This window comes from Lactuca virosa, chromosome 1, assembly GCF_052849685.1.
Source record: "Lactuca virosa cultivar CGN04683 chromosome 1, Lactuca_virosa_CGN04683_v6, whole genome shotgun sequence".
NCBI classification, from domain to species: Eukaryota; Viridiplantae; Streptophyta; class Magnoliopsida; order Asterales; family Asteraceae; genus Lactuca; species Lactuca virosa.
This window is the reverse complement of record NC_136426.1, coordinates 88,989,651-89,008,633: the sequence shown is the minus strand read 5'-3', so window position 1 is coordinate 89,008,633 and position 18,983 is coordinate 88,989,651. Positions and strand designations below refer to the sequence as shown.

The 18,983-nt window shown below is 39.7% G+C and overlaps 1 long non-coding RNA gene across 3 annotated transcripts; it reads right to left on the bottom strand.

Annotated features, from left to right (window-relative positions):
• Positions 1-16,792: 16,792 nt before the first annotated feature.
• On the bottom strand, positions 16,793-18,519 carry LOC145150287 (uncharacterized). Of its 3 annotated transcripts, none has more exons than XR_013731117.1 (2): positions 18,153-18,519; positions 16,793-17,757 (listed from the first exon to the last, which is right to left on the bottom strand). It is a non-coding gene; the product is annotated as an uncharacterized LOC145150287 (long non-coding RNA). The 3 variants fall into 3 exon arrangements; XR_013731111.1 differs by having other exon boundaries at positions 16,793-17,419; XR_013731123.1 differs by lacking the exon at positions 18,153-18,519 and having other exon boundaries at positions 16,793-17,419; positions 17,602-18,145.
• Between the last annotated feature and the right edge of the window lie 464 nt (positions 18,520-18,983).

The window sequence follows — 18,983 nt, the reverse complement described above, 5'->3', positions numbered from 1 at the left end:
CATGGAGCTCCACATGGTTATAACCAAACCCATAAACCATGGATCATTAATCCACCATAAAAGAATTGATGATTGTCATAATCAACCCTATATATTTAATTAGTCTCACTTTGATCACCAAATTAATACTAGATTAATACTTGACCAATACTAATTAAATAATACTATTATTAATATATTAGAACTTATAATATATTAATAATCATAAGTGCCTTATTCTCTCATTTAGTCTATCCAAGTATTGCAATGCCATGCAACCCAAATGGACCATGCCGGTTCGGGTCAAGTACATACCAAATAAAGTTATGGACTTAGACACTATATCCAACACCATCAAATTTTCTTTTCTCACCAACCTCATCCCTCTCCATACCCCTTTCCTTCTGTTGGGTCTCCACATTCTTAGCTGCTCAAATCGCTGATTTCAGAGTGGTTGCCATCTTGACCGTCGGGCCAAAGTCGGCTGGCAGTCCATTTGCGAACCTCTCAATTTTGGAGAGTTCGGTTGGCACCAGGTATGGAAATAACTTCATCTTTTCAGTGAATGCAGTAGCATAGTCATTAATGCTCATCCTCCCATTGTTCAAGTTTTGGAACTCATTGTTCAAATCAATCAGATCTATCTCTGAACAGTACTGCATCTTCAGTTGTTCCAAGAACTCTTCCCATAACATTTTCAGGGCTTCTCCTCGTGGCATCGTATCTGCCAATAACTTCCACCAGCTCAAGAATCCGGTCTTCAGTTGCCTAACTGCAAAGACAGTCTTCTGTTTATCGCTACAGCTGTAGCTCTCGAACATTGTAACGCCGCAGATCCGAGCTAGTCAATTTACAGACGATAAGCGTCAAAAATGACTTTTTAATAGAATATTATTTAGAATAAATAATCTTAACCAAGTTATATTATATGTCACAAGGGTTCTGTACATATAAATAATGTCGAAATCCGAGTTATAACGAAGAAGTTATGACCTGTCGAAGTTTTACGGCAAAACCGGCACGACACCGGGAATCGTAAAAAGTGAATTTATGATAAAATACTTTCTAGCCTTAGCAATCTAAAAGAAAGTCATAGTATATGTTAAACCGAGAGTGTGCATAAAAAGAAAGTCTAAATCTGACTTCGTATGAGGAAGTTATGATTTTTCTAAGATTTAACATAGTAGTACACAGCCCGAAATTCGAATTGTAGATCAGTCGATTTTTAGCCAAAATAATCTAAACGAGAAATGAAGATTTCGTTAATAGGAGTTGAACGATAAAAAGACAGTCGAAAACGGAGCTCGTATGCGAAAGATATGGACGAAGCTTAGTCCCTACTCTTCGAGCGCGACGAATTCGATACAGTTTTGTAAATCTGAGATAGAATGAGAATTAGCCGACGGGATCTAAATGAAAGTTGTAGTACTCATAAATACCAACGCGTGGATATAAAGAATGTCAATAATAGAGCTCGTATGCGAAAGATATGGACGAAACGTAGTCCCTACTCTTCGAACGCGATAAATTTGATACAGTTTTGCAAATCGGAGATAGAATGAGAATTAGCCGACGATGTCAAAATGAAAGTTGTAGTACTCGTAAATACCAACTCTTGGATATAAATAATGTAGAAAACGGAGCTCGTACGCGGAAGATATGGACGGAACTTAGGGCCTACTCTACAAGAAAACCCCTATAAATCAAGGGTGAATCCTTCATATTTTCTTCACACCATAAGCCTTTCTTTCTCTCTCTAACTTCTCTCTAGACTCCCTAAACCCCCCTAAAGCCTAGGAAACTTCCCTAGCGCTAGAAGAAATCCCCGGAGCGCACGAAGGCTCCAAGAAAAAGAGCTTTTCGGCTTAGAAGCTCTGCTCCAGCAGAGCCCGGTTTTTAATAAAACCCACTGTAAGTGAAATAAGCCTACCATACTTTAAATATAGCTTATATTTAAATATAATATCGTTATTATGAACCTAGAAATATGATTTATCAGTGATTCGAAGTCATTATACTGATTGATGTACTTACGGGAATGATGTCTAGGCTGTGATTTAGTGAGGTGTTTAAAGTGGGATTTCCAAACAGTATACTTCGTATACCAAACGGATCCTACCTCCGATATGATCCTACCTGGTTGTTCCTTACTTGATAGATCATGAAAGTAGACTTTGAGTTAATGATGAATCTATACTAATAATTAGTCGCAATAAAGATTAGACTAAAACTTAGCGATAATAATGCTAGGTTTCGTCGAAGGAAAATAGAATCGTTAAAAGTGAAGCGCTGCCCGAGTTTGAAGTCATCACTTTAACAAGTGAGTGCATAGTTACTTTCATCTTACACATAGATATGAAGTATTTTATATAAATTACATGCTATGTGTGTATACTGTCTGAATACTTGCTGTCTATGTTGGATGAAAAGTTTTATACATGTTTTAAATGATCTAAACTGTATATGTATTTTATATCTACAAAATGAGTTGGGTAAAACATGGGTAGATTAGAGGTGAGATAAATGATGAGCGATGAAAGATGAGATAAATGATGAGCGATGAAAGATGAGATGAATGATGAGCGATGATATATGAGTGATAAAATATGGTGCCAAGCGATGACCTAAGTGATGAGCCAAAACGATGAGCCAAAACGATGAGCCAAACGATGGCCTCGTCATCTAGCAGAGTATGGATGACAACCACGGACTATTCTAGACAGTCTAGTGGAACACTAGCAGACTCGCAACCTGTAGGTGTTATGAACGATGTGTTCACCCGGTGTACTATAAAAACCCATTCACAGGTATTATGAGTGGACTCTCGAAAACGATACTGTCAATAAACGAGATAAACCATGGCGACTATGCAGACTTAGTGCCGATTCCTTAGGATACTCCTTAGGAATGAATGAACGAGGAATAACTGAATCTTAGGGTAGTTCCTTAAGAGTAAAGAAGATAATGGGGATGGGTAATTGGGTTGATTGTTTGATGTTTAACATAATAATTATATTATTGTGGGTTGAAAACCCTATGTACTCACCAGGTTTCCCAACCTGACCCACTCAAGTTTATTTGTATCACAGGTGTCGATATGAGGCTACTTTACACTGAGGGATTTTAAAGAGATGTAGATCACTAGTGTAAATGAATGTAAGTTCTGTTTATGCTTATGTTTCTGTATTGACGATAACGTCCCAAATGTTTTAAAATGGATAATACATTTCTTCGGAAATGCTTTGATAACATATTTATCATGTTTTTCTGGGAACAAATTCCGCAACATTTTTATTAAAAGAGGTACTCTGATTTTTATAAAGCATAAACAAAATCGGTCTTTTCTGGCCGTGAAAATGGGGATGTCACAAACACCATCTCCATTTCGGAGATTCAGTCCATTATCTCAACAGGCTTTGGGCTTCCTGAAAGACTTGGTGGCTTGGCACCCAAGAAATTCTTATACATCCGCCCATCCTTGTCGTTTCCCCTCTCCGGGTCATTCCTTCGTTCTCCTTGAGTCCCAACTTGACTCACATGGCGGCTATAGTTCCCTTCCTCCGATTGCTCGGGAATTAGCTCGGGTTGCTCAATGGGCATGGTAGGTTCGTCCCTATTTCCGTGCAACATCTGCCTCATTTCCTCCCTTTGTTCTGCTAACATAGCCCGAATCATGATTTGTACTCCAACCATGGTGATTAGCTCGGGTGCAACTTCTACTACAACAGGTATTTGCTGAATCACTGGGGGTTGATTCCTATTCCCATTTGCATTCCCAGCTCCACTGCGGGTTCTTGCCATTTTGATCTATACACCGAATAAGGTGTATTTAGATCTTTATTTAGGATAGACGTTTAAATCATCCTTATCGCTCCAAAACGTTTACATGTTAGTTCTAATATCGTAGTCGTACGTTTAGATTCCTGAACACATAAGGTTTCCAGATCCGGTCGGCAACAGACCATAGATCCGAACAAATAATAGTATATAGCACATAAAAACATTTTAGGCATCTTTTCTAAAATAGTATATCATCGCTTAGCATTCTAAGTTTAAGTCTACAAATCCTACAAATTCCTAGTTCGCTTAAACTAATGCTCTGATACTAACTGTGACATCCCCATTTTCAACGAATTTTGTTTATGCTTTGTTTGAAAATTAGAGTAACATTTTAAATAAAAGCGTTGCGGAATTTGTTCCCAAAATAAAATATGATAAAGATTTATCAAAGCATTTCCAAAGAAATGCATTTCATTAAAAACCTCGGGATGTCATGTTCGATACAGCTCAAAAGCATAAACAGTACAATATAAGCCTTACAACATTTATTCATATCTACAGGCCTATAATCCGTAATACCTCATCCAAAACATCACATCTATGCTCGAGTGCCACTACCTGTAATACAAAAACCTGAGTGGGTCAGGCTTGGGAGCCTGGTGAGCACATAGGGTTTTCAACCCACAATAAATAAGTTTATTAATTTCATCAACCAACAATAACCCGATTACCCATTCCCGTTATCCTCACTTTGTGTCCCTAAAACATCTTTCATAAGGGACCTAGCCTAAGGATCATCATCGGGATGAACACTACTTTTAAGGGGATTCCTCAGCAATAAATGTCCTTAAGGCAACCATGAGGGGGATGGAGTACACCAATGAACACATCGTTCACAAACACCTACAGGTTGCGAGCCTGCTAGCGTTCCAGTGGACTGTCTAGAAAAGTATGTGGTCGTCATCTATACTCCTCTAGATGACTGGAAACATCATCAACATCGAGGCCTCTCATCATTTTATTTCATCACACCCAACTATTATATCTACCCATGTTTTACCCAACACATTTTGTAGATATAAAATACATATACAATTTAAATCATTTAAAACATGTATAAAATCTTTCATCCAGCATAGACAGCAAGTATTCAGACAATATACCCACATAGCACGTAATTTATATAAAATACTTCATATCTATGTGTAAGATGAAAGTAACTATGCACTCACCTGTTAAGGTGGTGATTCTGAACTCAGACAGCGCTTCGCTTCTATTAATTTATTTTCTTTCGACGAAACCTAGTATCATTACCACTAGATTTTAGTCTAATATTCATTGCGACTAATTATTAGTCTAGATTCATCATTAACTCAGGGTCTACTTCATGATCTATCAAGTAAGGAACAACCAAGTAGGAACATATCAGAGGTAGGGTCCGTTTGGTATACGAAGTATACTGTTTGGAAATCCCACTTTAAACACCTCACTAAATCACAGCCTAGACATCATTCCCGTAAGTAGATCAATCATTATAACGACATTGAATCACTGATAAATCTTATTTATAGGTTCATAATAACGATATTATATTTAGATAAAATCTATATTTAAAATGGTGTAGGCGTATCTCACTTACAACGGGTTTTTATCAAAAACCGGGCTTCGCTGGAGCAGCATTTCCGAACCGAAAAGCTCTTCTTCTCGGAGCCGTCGAGCACTCCGGGGCTTTCTTCTAGCACCAGGGGAGTTCCCTAGGACTTGGGGGGGGGGGGTTGGGAGGTTTAGAGAGAGAGTAGAGAGAAGAAAGAATGGGAAAGGTGTGAAGAAAATGAGGGTGGGAGAGGTTCTATTTATAGGGTGAAATATGGCTGAACTTGGTGGCACATGTCACCATCTTGTGGCAAGACTTGGGGAGAAAGCAATGGCCAAGATTGTGCCACCTCACCCATTTTCGCACCACACACTTCCGACTTCTAAAATCCGTAACTTTCACATACGAGCTCCGTTTTTTATGTTCTTTATATCCACCCCTAGGTAAAAATAATATCTACAACTTTCCTTTTGACTCCGTTGGCTAATTCTCGACCGATCTTTAAATTTAACAGTAGGAGGTGATTACACTGTTAAATGTCCGCGTAAAATTCATAACTTCTACATACGGACTCCGTTTTCGTCTGTCTTTTTGTCGTTGAGTTCCTATTAATGAGATATTCAATTCTCATTTAGGTCGCGTTGGCCAAAAATTGCTCGATATAAAATTCGAGTTTAGGGTCGTGCACTGCTATGCAAAATCTTAGAAAAATCATAACTTCCTCATACGAAGTCAGATTTGGGCGTTCTTTTTATGCACGCTCTCGGTTTAACGTATACTACAACTTTGGTTTAGATTAATAAGGCCAAAAAGTCCTCTATCTCAAATTCACTATTTACGTCACACAGCGTCGTGCCGGTTTTGTCGTGAAACTTCGACAGGTCGTAACTTCTTCGTTATAACTCGGATTTCGGCGTTCTTTATATGTCCGGAATCCTTGTCACGACCAATAAAAATTTCTTCATCGATATTGGGTTTATCTAACACTTTATTTTTGACGCTTATTTTTATCCTTTATTTATTATATCATTATAAACAAGTAATAAGCACATAAATTCACATAATTCACGTATTACACAAATAATTCATCTTTATTACTTCAAAATAGGTTACAATGGTTGACCTGACTATTACATCATTTTACTAATGCTTAGCCTAGAAACACGGGCGTTACAAGTGATAGCCTACGTATCTCAGTTGTTGAATTCGCACGAGACGAGATACCCTACTCATGATCTGGAGTTGGGAGCGGTGGTATTCGCTCTCAACATATGGAGGCATTATTTCTATGGGGTCCGCTGTACCATCTACACGGACCACAAGAACCTGAGACACATCATGGATCAGCCGAAACTGAACATGAGACATCGTAGGTGGCTGGATGTAGTCAAGGACTACGACTGTGAGATCCTTTACCACCCAGGTAAAGCGAACATGGTTGCGGACGCTCTGAGCCGCAAGTCAGCTGGATCTTCCACTCCGGCAATATGTATGAGGATATCAGTGGATTCTCCCCTTGTGGGCTTGATCAGGGAATCCCAGGCAGAGGGTATGCGTCAGGAGAATTGGAAGGTGGAGAGGATTAGGGGTGAGAACACCCGGTTTGTTCAGGATAGCCGGGGATTATTGACTCGATGCGGTCGGGTGTGGGTTCTGATGTCTGGTGGGGTCAGACAGATGGTTATGGAGAAGGCCCACAAGTCTCACTTCTCTATTTACACGGGGGCCACTAAGATGTACCGGGATTTGAGTTTGAGCTACTGGTGGCCGTGCATGAAGCAAGAAATCGCTTGGTACGTCGAGAGGTCTTGACCTGCAGGATGGTCAAGGCTGAGCATCAGAGGCCACATGGCAAGCTACAGCCTCTAGAGATTCCCATGTGGAAATGGGAACAGATCACGATGGACTTCATTACCAAGTTGCCGAGGACGGCGAAGGGATTTGATGCTATATGGGTCATCGTGGATCGATTGGCCAAGAGTGCCCATTTCTTGGCCATACGGGAGAGCTCATCGGCCGAGAAGCTGGCCGACGTATATGTCTGCGAGATCGTTGCTCGCCACGGAGTTTCGGTCTCTATTGTTTCCGACCGTGATGTTAGGTTCACCTCCCGTTTCTGGCAGAAGTTCCACGAGGAACTGGGCACGCGGCTGCACTTTAGCACAACTTACCATCCGCAGACCGACGACCAGAGTGAGCGGACCATACAAACCCTCGAGGACATGTTGAGGGCTTGTGTCATCGATTTCGGTGGGATCTGGGATTCTCACCTACCTCTTGAAGAGTTCGCCTACAACCACAACTATCATTCCAGTATTGGCGCCCCACCTTTCGAGCTGTTGTACGGGCAAAGATGTCGCACCCCGTCTGTTGGGGTGAGGTTGGTCACAGAGTGATGGGACGGTACGAGCTGTTACGCCGACAGACACCGATCTGAGTTAGAGTTCCAGGTAGGTGACATGGTATTACTGTAGGTTTCACCTTGTAAGGGTGTGATTCGCTTCAGAAAGAGAGGAAAGTTGGGTCCCCGATACATTGGACCATTTCGGGTTACTGCCAGGGTTGGCAAGGTTGCATACAGACTGGATCTTGCGGAGGAGCTCCGTCAGATACACAACACTTTCCACGTTTCCCAGTTGCGGAAGTGCATATTGGACGAGGATGCGGTAGTGTCGTTGGATGATGTTCAGGTTGACGAGCGCCTGAACTATGTGGAGCAACCGGTGGCTATTTTGGAAAGGAAGGTAAAGGTCATGCGCAATAAGGAGATGCCTCTGGTAAAGGTGCAGTGGCGACATCGGAGGGGATCTGAGTGGACATGGGAGCCAGAGTCTGAGATGCGGGCGCATTACCCGGATCTATTTACCACCGCAGACTTCAAGGACGAAGTCTAGGTCAAGTGGGGGAGAATTATAACACCCCGACATTTTACAGGTATTTCTGAATCCCCTCTTCTATCATTATTATCATTTGTAGTCCTTGAGGTTGGAAGTGTAGAGCCAAGACAAGTCTAAGGGCCAAGGTTGAAACCTTGGATCAGGAAGGAGTACGTTGAGCGTACATAAGGGTACGCTGGGTGTACACTTGTGTATGCTGGGCGTACTTATGTCAGGAGAAAACCCAAATATTTAGGGTTGGGGGCTATATAAACATCATTATGGCTCATTTCCTCTCATCATTCCTAGCCTTCATATCCCAGAAAACGTCCCAAACCCTAGTTTTGTGTGTGAGTGTGAGTTGGTGTGTGTTTTGAGCTCTTGAAGGTGAAGACATTGCATCAAATAGTTGGAGACGGAAAGCAAGCTTGTAGATCTGAAGTTTCCTTGTGCTATAGAAGCTCTAGAAGGTAAAAAGCTTCAAACTTTATTCTTGTATGATATAGATCTAGCCATTCTAGCTTTATGGAACCATTTCTTGTCCCAAAAGTCCCAAGTTGGTGCATGATATGATTTGGACGAGATGAGTTGTCCTTTCAGACCTTAGAGAGGGTCCTAAGTGATAAAAATGAGGTCCCAATGGCTTAAGATGTCCCATGCATGTAGTAGAAAGGTCTTAATGGATTAAGACCATGTATTAAGAGCTTTCTGGACGTCCAAAGTCTTAAAGTTCGAGACTTTATGGTTCTAAGACACTTTTGGTCGATGGATCTGAAATATGGGCTTAAGTGCTTAAGCCATTAAGCACTTATTAGGGTTTTGGCAAAACCCCGCGTAAATTCTGTATGCCCAACGTACTGGGTCAACCACCCCAATGGTGGTCAACGTCAAGCAGAGTACGCCCAGCGTACCAGAGGAGTACACCCCGCGTACGTCCTCTGTTGGGCTTTTGTGATTTGGGCTTCGGGATTGGGCTGCCTTTGGACTAGTTGGACTTGGGCCTTGATGGGCTCTATGGATAAAGAGTATTTTGGGCTAGTTTTGGTAGTGAGTCTTTAAATGAGGCCCGATTAGGGAGTTGGGCCCAATTTGGAAAATTGGGCCAACAATGGGTGTTATATATATATATATATATATATATATATATATATATATATATATATATATATATATATATATATGTGTGTGTGTGTGTGTGGACTTATGGATCATGGATTTGGCATTGGGCCTTTGCCCAAATTAGGGAAAAGGCAAAATGGACTATGATTAGGTGAAGGACTCTTGGTCAAGATTAATATTCCCATTTATTGACTTAATATTCATGATTTTGGATAGTTCGGGATTTTGGTGAGTTAGCGATTCGGGAGTTCGATTTATCAGTTGAGATCGACATTGCAAGGTGAGTTATCCTCACTATACTAAGGGGTCTAAGGCACCAAGGCCGGCCCATTGGATTTGATGTCCCAGTAGTTGATTACGTGTTGAGTATGAGATGATTATGCACGCTAGTTTGCTATGCCAGTTAGGTAGATCTGTAGGACTACCTGTTTTACTGTTTGATTATCTGTATGTGCAATTAGCTGTATATGTAGACATGTTGTGTGGGTAGGGTTGAGGTTGCACTGTCTCGTGTAGTGACCAACAAACCCTGGAGTATTCCATATATGATCTGAGGGTCGGGAAGGCATACCAGACTCATACCGAGGACTCATTAGCATACCAGATACGAGTTGACGACCAAGTGGTATGCCAGACTCGTACTGAGGGAAAATCAGTTATGTTTCAGTTGTAGGACTGAAGGGGGCAAGCCAGTCATAAGTTGTGGGCTCGAAAGCAAACCAGACTTATGTTGTGGGCTCGGAGGCAAGCCAGATGTGAGATGTAGGCCTGGAAGGCAAGCCAGACTCACACTATGGGCCCATGGGGTAATCCAGTCTGTAGAGTTGTGGACCCATTACATGTTGTTATTATGTGTGCTGTTTGTTATGTATCGGTATATTGGATGAACTCACTAAGCTTCGGGCTTACAATTTTAGTTTTGGTTTCAGGTACCTCAGATGATCGCGGGAAGGCTAAGGCGTGATCGTACAGCTCCTCACATTATATGACTATGTTTCTGGGATACTCTGATATAGAACTATCTGAAAACAAATTTGTAATAACTGTTGGTTTCTAAAATGTTTTAAAAAGTTTAAATTTGGATTGATTTTTATGGATGTTACATTGGATCTTCCTAAGAAGCTTAGTCAGATTCACAACACTTTCCCTGTTTCGCAGCTGCAAAAGTGTGTATTGGATGAGGATGCAGTGGTGTCCTTCGATGATATTCAGGTTGATGAGCGTCTGAACTATGTTGAGAGACCAATAGCTATTCTAGAGAGGAAAGTAAAGGTTTTGCGTAGCAAGGAAGTACCTTTGGTAAAGGTATGATGGCAACATCGGAAGGGCTCTGAGTGGACCTGGGAGCCGGAGGCTGAGATGCGGGAGCATTATACAGATTTCTTCTCTGCAGCAGACTTCAAGGACGAAGTCTAGTTCAAGTGGGGGAGAGTTGTAACACCCTGGTTTTCAAGTATTTTCAAGTCTATCTTTTGGTTTTATATTATGTCTTTTTGGTCCTTGGATTGTAAGGAAGTAGCCCTAAGAAGCCCTAATGGAAAATTGTAATTTTGGGGCAGGTGGTGTACGCTAAGCGTACATGTGAGTATGCTAAGCGTACTAGGGCGCGCCCTAGTACACTGGGCGTACTCACACGTACGCTTAACGTACTTATGTCCGAGTGAAACCCTAAGTTTTAGGGATTGTGGGGGTATTTAAACACCTTTATGGATCATTTACCCTCATCTTTTCAGCCTCGAAGCCCTTGAGTCGTTTTTGGCAAACCCTAACCCCATAAGAGAGTGTTTTGAGCTAAAAGTGTGTTCTTTGTGTGCTTAAGGAAGAAAGAGTTGCATTAAGGATCTTAGAATTTGAGACAAGCTTGTGGATCTTGGATCATCACCTTCTTGGGAAGCTCCAGAAAGTAAAAAGTTTCCACTTTGATGCTTTCTTTTCTTGGATCTCATTTTGGTAGCTTTATGATGCTCTTTTTGTCTCAAAAGTCCCATTTCTATGCATGTTTGGTTTTGGACGTTTTGGGCCGTCCTTTCAGACCCTAGGAAGGGTTCTAAGACATAAAAATGAGGTCCCTTTAGCCAGTTTGGATCCATGCTTCTTGTAGAAGGTCTTAATGGATTAAGACCTTACATTAAGGACTTTTTGGATGTGGAAAGTCATAAAGTTGGGAACATTATGACCCTAGTATGCCTCTGGACCTTGGATCTGAAGTATAAGCTCAAGTGCTAAAGCCATTAAGCACTTAATGAAGGAATTGGATATGCGAGGGTACGCCCCGCGTCCCCGATCAGCCACCATGATGGTGGTTTCTGCGAAGCCTTGTGTACTCTGCGCGTACCTCCGGAGTACGCCCCGCATACTCGCATTGATCAGCCATTTTCGAGTTAACTCGGTTGGGTTGACTTAGTGGGTTTATGGACTTTGACCAGTTGACTTTGAGTTTGACCAAGTTTGACTTTTGAGGGTATTTTGGGTATTGTTGGGATTTTGATGGAATTGGTCACGTGGTGATTGTAGGCTTTTGGGTTGAGAGCTTAGATTCAGAGTCGGACCTTATCAGTTATGTTCAGCTGTGAGGTGATTTTTCCTCACTATACTTTCGAGTCGAAGGCACCAAGGCTGGCCCATTGGTTTGATAACATGATATTGTTGATATGCTGAGTATGGAATAGATATGCATGCTAGTCTTGATATGCTAGTCTGGTAGATCTGTAGGCCGGGAAGAGCATGCCAAACTCGTAATGAGGGTCGGGAGGGCATGTTAGACTCATACTGAGGGCTCATGAGCATTCCAGATACGAGCTGAGGGACGGGAAGGGCATGCCAGACTCGTACTGAGGGCTTAGTGGTATTCAGTCTGAGGACTGATCAGGCTGGGGAGCAAGCCAGACATAAGCTGTGGGCCCAAGGGGCAAGCCAAACTCATGTTGTGGGCTCAGGGGTAATCCAGTCTGTTAGCTGTGGATCCATTGCATGCTGTTATTATATTTGTGCTATTTGTTTGTGTATTGGTACTTTTGGGGAACTCACTAAGCTTTGGGCTTACAGTTTTGGATTATGTTTCAGGTTCCTCAGATGGCCGTGGGAAGGCAAAGGCTTGATCCTGCACCTCCTCATGTTATGTTTTGTGATTTTTGGGAAAACTCTGATGATAAACATGTTTTGAAAACTACAATGTAAACAATTATGATTTTTGGTTGGTTTGAAAAAGTTTAAATTTTTATGAAATTTTATGGATGTTACAAGTTCCATCAGTAAAGCAAAGCTTGTTACGAGCTTTTAAGGCCCTAATCTTGGAACTACGCCAAAACCCTATAGTTTTCAGTTCCTAACAGTTTGAAATTAATCACACTAGCGATAGCATTATCAGATGGATGAACGTAAAGAGGATCATCAATATTGACAGAAGATTCATTTTTGGTTCCACTAGAAGATTCATTCATTGGACCAGTCATAATAACAAAAAATCAAACAGAAAAACGTAAGAAATCAATGAGTACTGAAAATAGACACCTGCAATGACTATAAGTCTAGAAGAGCACCACTGTATGTTGGGGTCTAGGACAGTCAAACATAGGGTCAAGGAAAAACAAAAAGGAAAAAAACCAGCCAAACATATAGACAAAATCAACAGTTAATTGGTGTACTCAAGACAACCAGGATCTCCCACGTCTACAACTAAGAAAATGAGATAAAAGGGAACAAGGAACACTCACAGAGGTCCTATTAGTCACTTTTGAAGTGCAAATTACCGGAAGAATGGATCAGCTCCTTTAGTTTCGTTCCCTCTATAGCAGTGACGGAGCTTGAACCCATGAGTTGGGGGGGGGGGGGGCAAAAGTATAATAAGTATAAAATTTGGAAAATAGGGGGGCCACAATCAATTTTTTTAGTCCTAGGCCTAATATGTAAAATTTTCAATAGTACATGGACTAGTTTTTAAAAAAAAACAGGGGGGGGGGGGGCACAACCCCCCTAGCCCTAAAGAAGATATGTCCCTGCTCTATAGTTAATCGGTGATAAAATATGTTCTCTAAAGAGTTATTTCAGAACCAAACAGGGATTGGTCGATGAAAGATAAAACACACTGATCCACCAGAAGAGTCAAGATCTCCAAGGTATATGCAATAACACAAGTACTCGTTGTAACCAAGATCTTAATAGAAAAGGAAAGAACCGTACGTTTCAATTTAGGGAGACTAATACGGAAACCCTTGATCGGAACCAGAAACCCTAAATCTTCATAGTTTACATCGAGGATTTAGAGTTTAACACGAAAAATCTAAATCGACACAGGTTGTGAAGAAGACAAGGATAATCAGAGATCAAAAAACAAAAAATAAGGAACAAATTGTACATTTTGAGATTGGTGACCGATCGAAGCACCGTTGATTATCGGAGAAAAAACTCTGAGCACAATGGCTATGATACAATGTAAAAAGTACAAAAACAAAAGATTCTCAACATCAACAATTCTTATATCATTTAAGGACAAAGAATCAAAAGGTTTTCATGTACTTACATATAGAACCTCACTACAAATCACCTATACTACTCTCTGAATATATTACTCAACCTATCCTCAAATATCATCAAGAACAATCAACAATACAATATGAAAACCCTAATCTAAAGATGTTCTATTAGAGAATAAAATGAGAGAGAGAGAGAGAGAGTGTGTGTGTGTGTGTGTTGTAAGTTGTGAGAGAATGAAAACATTGAATGAGCGAACTAATACCACAGTTGCACAATTTCATATACTGGGTTAAGAGATATCTGAAGACCCGTGTGTAAACCTGAACATACACTTTGACCCTCAAGGATTAAAAGAATTTCCCCTGCATACAAAAGAAATACAACAAAAACAAAAAATACCCAAAGACAAATGTAATTGACAAAATGTTAGTTTGAATAAAATGATTTTCTAATTTTAACATTTTTGAATCTTGATATCTATTTTTTATACACTGAAATTATAGATTTTGAATGACAAAGTGACTGTAGTATGTTTAATTTTGGGTAGAGAACCAATTTACCACTAACATTATATTTTAGCCGATGATTTTTATTGATTTGTTGTGTCATATGCTCTAAGATAAGATTCTAATCGAGTTGAATGGGCAAATGATTTGTATGGATGTTGACATGTTGTTTGTTCAGGATATTATATATAGTAGCATTTCACTGCCAAATAGTTTTGCTTAAAATGTCAAGATATAATCTTTTTTACTTTGATTTTAAATTTAAATCTTTCATGCATATCACTAAAAGTACACCATAAAATGTGAAATATGTAAGATGAACGAGAGGCGTGGGTATTGAAAGAAGTCTTTTTTTTTTGTGTTAATGCAATTTACAGTTTTAGATGATTAGTAAAGCGAAATTAGTGTTGCTTTTAAGGTTTAAGTAGTAGAAGGTCTTTAGTTTATAAGTTTTTGGATCACTTTATTCCCTAGTAGGCAAGCATTCTTAAATCTTTCTTAAAGTTTACAAGAATTTGGTTCCAACAAACCTTGAAACTATATGGGTGTTTGGTTGTAAAAAATTTTCCAGCTTTTCAGTAAAAATTTCCAACAAAACTGGAAATTTTGAAAATGCATTTGGTTCGCTCATTTTTTTCAAAATTTTCTAAGAAAATAAAAATTTTCAATTTTCCAAGTTGTATGTAAATTAGAAAATTGGTTTTTATTGTTTTCCATAGTTTTCATTTTCTAAATATTTTTAAAATATAAACCTAACACCTGCCCTTCACTTACACATTCAACCCAACACCACCTCAAAAACTTTCTACCCTACCCCATCCCCATACCCAACTCTACCCCACCCCACCCCGACACTAACATCAACCCTACCTTAATCCTCACATCTACCACACCCACTACCTACATCCCAATCCCCATATCCACCTACCTCATCCCCACAATACACCACATCCACCTTACACCCCAACTCCACCCATATCCATCCTACCCTAATCCTCATATCCACCCCACCTCCTACTCCCAGCGGCGGAGGATGCTTAGGGCCAACACCACATCCACCTCTACACCCCAACTCCACCCATATCCATCCTACCCTAATCCTCATATCCACCCCACCTCCTACTCCTAGTGGCGGAGGATGCTTAGGGTCAACACCACATCCACCTCTACACCCCAACTCCACCCATATCCATCCTACCCTAATCCTCATATCCACCCCACCTCCTACTCCTAGTGGCAGAGGATGCTTAGGGCCGGAGGGGTTGTGGACGCCCATGTTTTTTTTTTTTTTATAACTGGTAATAATCCAATAGGTTTAATACACATTAGGCCCAAAAATAAAAAGAATGGGCTGTGGCCCCCTTGCTTGTTCGCTTGACGTCTTAAATCCCTCACTCATTCGCTTGACGCCTTGACGCTTCATCCTCGTTTTTGTTGTTTGCTGATTCACCAGGCAACTCCTGCAATCACCGGACATCATGGAGTCGCTGAAAACTCCACCTCTCTCACCTCTGCGTTGGTCATCAGGTTAAAATTTTCTCTTCAATTTCGCTGTTCGATCTTCCCAACCCCACTGATTTAGTTCATGATACAAAAAAAAAAAGGTTTTACTACAAAATATCTAGTTTATTATTAATTGAAAATAATAAATGTTTCAAGAAAAACCAACAAGAACTTGAATATGTTTGCTTAATAATAAAAAAATAACGAACCCGTTGTACAATAAGGTTATGAGCAATCGAGTCCAAGTGAATACAACAAATGCACAAATACTTAATTAATACAAAACGTACACATTCAATTACAGGCTCCTCGATCTCTACAAATTGCATTTTTCTAGACGATCTATAAGTTTGGCGATTGCTATTCTCAAAATAAGCTTTGATTATTTGGCAGGCGCCCACGCTCTTAGCTATTGCCTCCCAGAGGCACGACACACGCAAACACAGGTGAACTACTTTGGGCCAGAGTCACATATATACTATTACTTATTGGACAAGATTTATGCCCTTTATTTTTGCTTTGCTGTCCTGGACCAAAGCCCAACTCGCCCAGATATTGGGCCGGACCTGATTATATATTTCCAGTTTCATTGATAAAAGGCCTCAAGGAAGACAAGTAACGTGAATATGATGATGAAAAAGTTCATTGGAAGGATTCTAAATTAATTTTGTGTGTTTGCATCAGAAATATTGCGAATGGAGAAATTAAGAGGGTAGCAGGCTTGTAATTTAGTATTGGGCTAAGGTTTGTTAACGAGACTTTGTACAAATATTTGTAAATGGATTTTTGGGTTATCTCATTCATTTCTTTTTCCTACAATACAACCATGGTTTCATATATCTTAAGCCATAAGTAATGGACTATCTACATGTCATAGAAAGAGGTATGTCGCAATGCAATGCAATGCAAACCTCTGAGACAAGGGTAAGAAAAATTAAAAGAGAAAGATCCTGTGTTTATGGTTTATAAAAGAGAAATATACCGTATTTATGGTTTATAAAATAGAGAAAGAACACGTTGCAAACAAAGTTATTTGTTGTAACATAAGTAACAATAAGAAAACGGGACTACAGACCATCCCCATGTAAGATGGGTATCCTTTTAGAAAACAATTTACTATGAATAATCAATGTACTTAAATGGTAGTTACCTGTAATGGAAATGGTTTGGAAATATGAATATATCTTGCTACAAAGAAACACCATTAGACTCATCTGCAACTCTTAGTTTTCTCATCATTCCTTCACTCAGCGACAAAGAAAAGATGTTGTTTTGGATTGTTCTTGTTTTGCTTCAGTTTTTTTATCACAAACTTCGGCTTCTTCTTCGTGGACTACCAGAAGTTCAGGGTGAAGAAGGAGAAACAGGGGAGCAGCAGCAGCATGGAAATGCCGACATGGAGATGGAGGAACAAAAAAACCGCCGGGATGGTATTAGACACGCAGCAGTGACTGCTACAACCTTGGGACTTGGAGGCATCATCGGCACCGTCGTAGGAAGTAATGATAGCTCTGCTGCTTTCAAGGCATCTGTGTTCTTTGACGTTTTTGGAGGAGTAATGGCGTTGGGAGCTTTTCAATTGCACTTTTCTGTGAAAAATAAAAGTAAGCAAGAATTAGACGTGTTCCTCTCCACTCTACAGAAACTCGTTATAGCCTCTTATTACTGTCTTGTTTCTGGATTGATATCACTCATTTGGGCTAAATACCCAAAAAATAAAACTGTTAAACTGACTGTACTGGTCATATGCTTAGCTGGAATGGTTGCTTACTCCATATGGTGGTTTTTTCTGAGAAAGACAAGACAAGCAGGTCCTCAACGTCAGGGTGCTCAGGGTGAGGGTGAGGTCTGATGTAGCTTAGATGTTATTTAGTAGGTAATAGGTTAACTGTAGCAACCTACTTTTTTGCTTCTTCTTCTTTCATATCTATAATACAATAGAATAGGCTTTGATGATATAACTCTGTGTGAATGAAAAATAGTATGCCAAATGCAATCCTCCACAAAACCTAATACATTCAAAACAATTTTTCCTCTAAAACGAAATCCACACTACCATACATTCAGTTTCATCAAAAACACAATCTTCTACATCATATTAGTTGAATTATAATAAAATCAAGAAACTACACAGACTCTATACCCTTTTCTAACACAAATTCTGAAAAAAAAAAAAACGTTAGGTTTTATCTAATACATGCAGTAAAAACCCAATCAGAAACTTGTTTAAGAAACTAATAACATGTAACCATCGAATCAAACCCATATATAAAAACAAAATACAAGTTCTTCAAGCGATGCGATGTAATTGGACAGCTTTACCTAGAAACAGATGGAACGCCGGATTGATTTAAACTGGAATCAAAACTTAAACCCAGAACCCTTTGTTACTTCTTCTTCTTCTGATGTAAATAACATAACCCAGAACCCTTTGTTACTTCTTCTTCTTCTGATGTAAATAACATAAAGCACATACAAACCAGAAGATCGGAAAAGGCGATACAGTAGTTACTGGCGCCGGGGATCGGCGATCGGAGGTGGGAGAGAAATTGCGACTGTGGAGTTCTCGTGAACAAGCGTGGAGGGAGCCCAATGTCTACTAGCCGAACAACAGATACCACAAGGCCCAAAAAATTAGCCCACCTATGTTTACATTCATAAGGTCATTGACCACATACTCATACTTTCTAGCTTTTTCACTGCATGTTTTATTGAAGTATAATTGCATTGTTGGTGAGTGGCTATGATTGATATTAGAAAGATTGTTTCAATCCCCTCTCTTATTTCTTGGTAGAATCGTCATCTCAATTCGGGCTTCTATCAAAAACGACTTATATCGGTTTTTTGAAAATTTAAGACCACATCATTGTTTTTTTTGTTCGATTTTGATTTTTTCAACCTTGGTTTTTTTGCTGTTTTTCAGTTTTTGCTCATCCCTAAATTATTAATCATTTTCATAAATTCTTTTTAGTTTATATTAGTAATCATTTAATTCAATGTGTCCTATTTTACTCCTCTTGGACGTTTAAAACATTATTAGTTCTTAATTCTTATTTTTTTTTATTTTAATCTCCAACATTAAATATAAGATGGTGTTTGTTTTTTTGAAGAGATAAAATGTTTGTAATATTTTTTTACATCTGTAAAATAAGA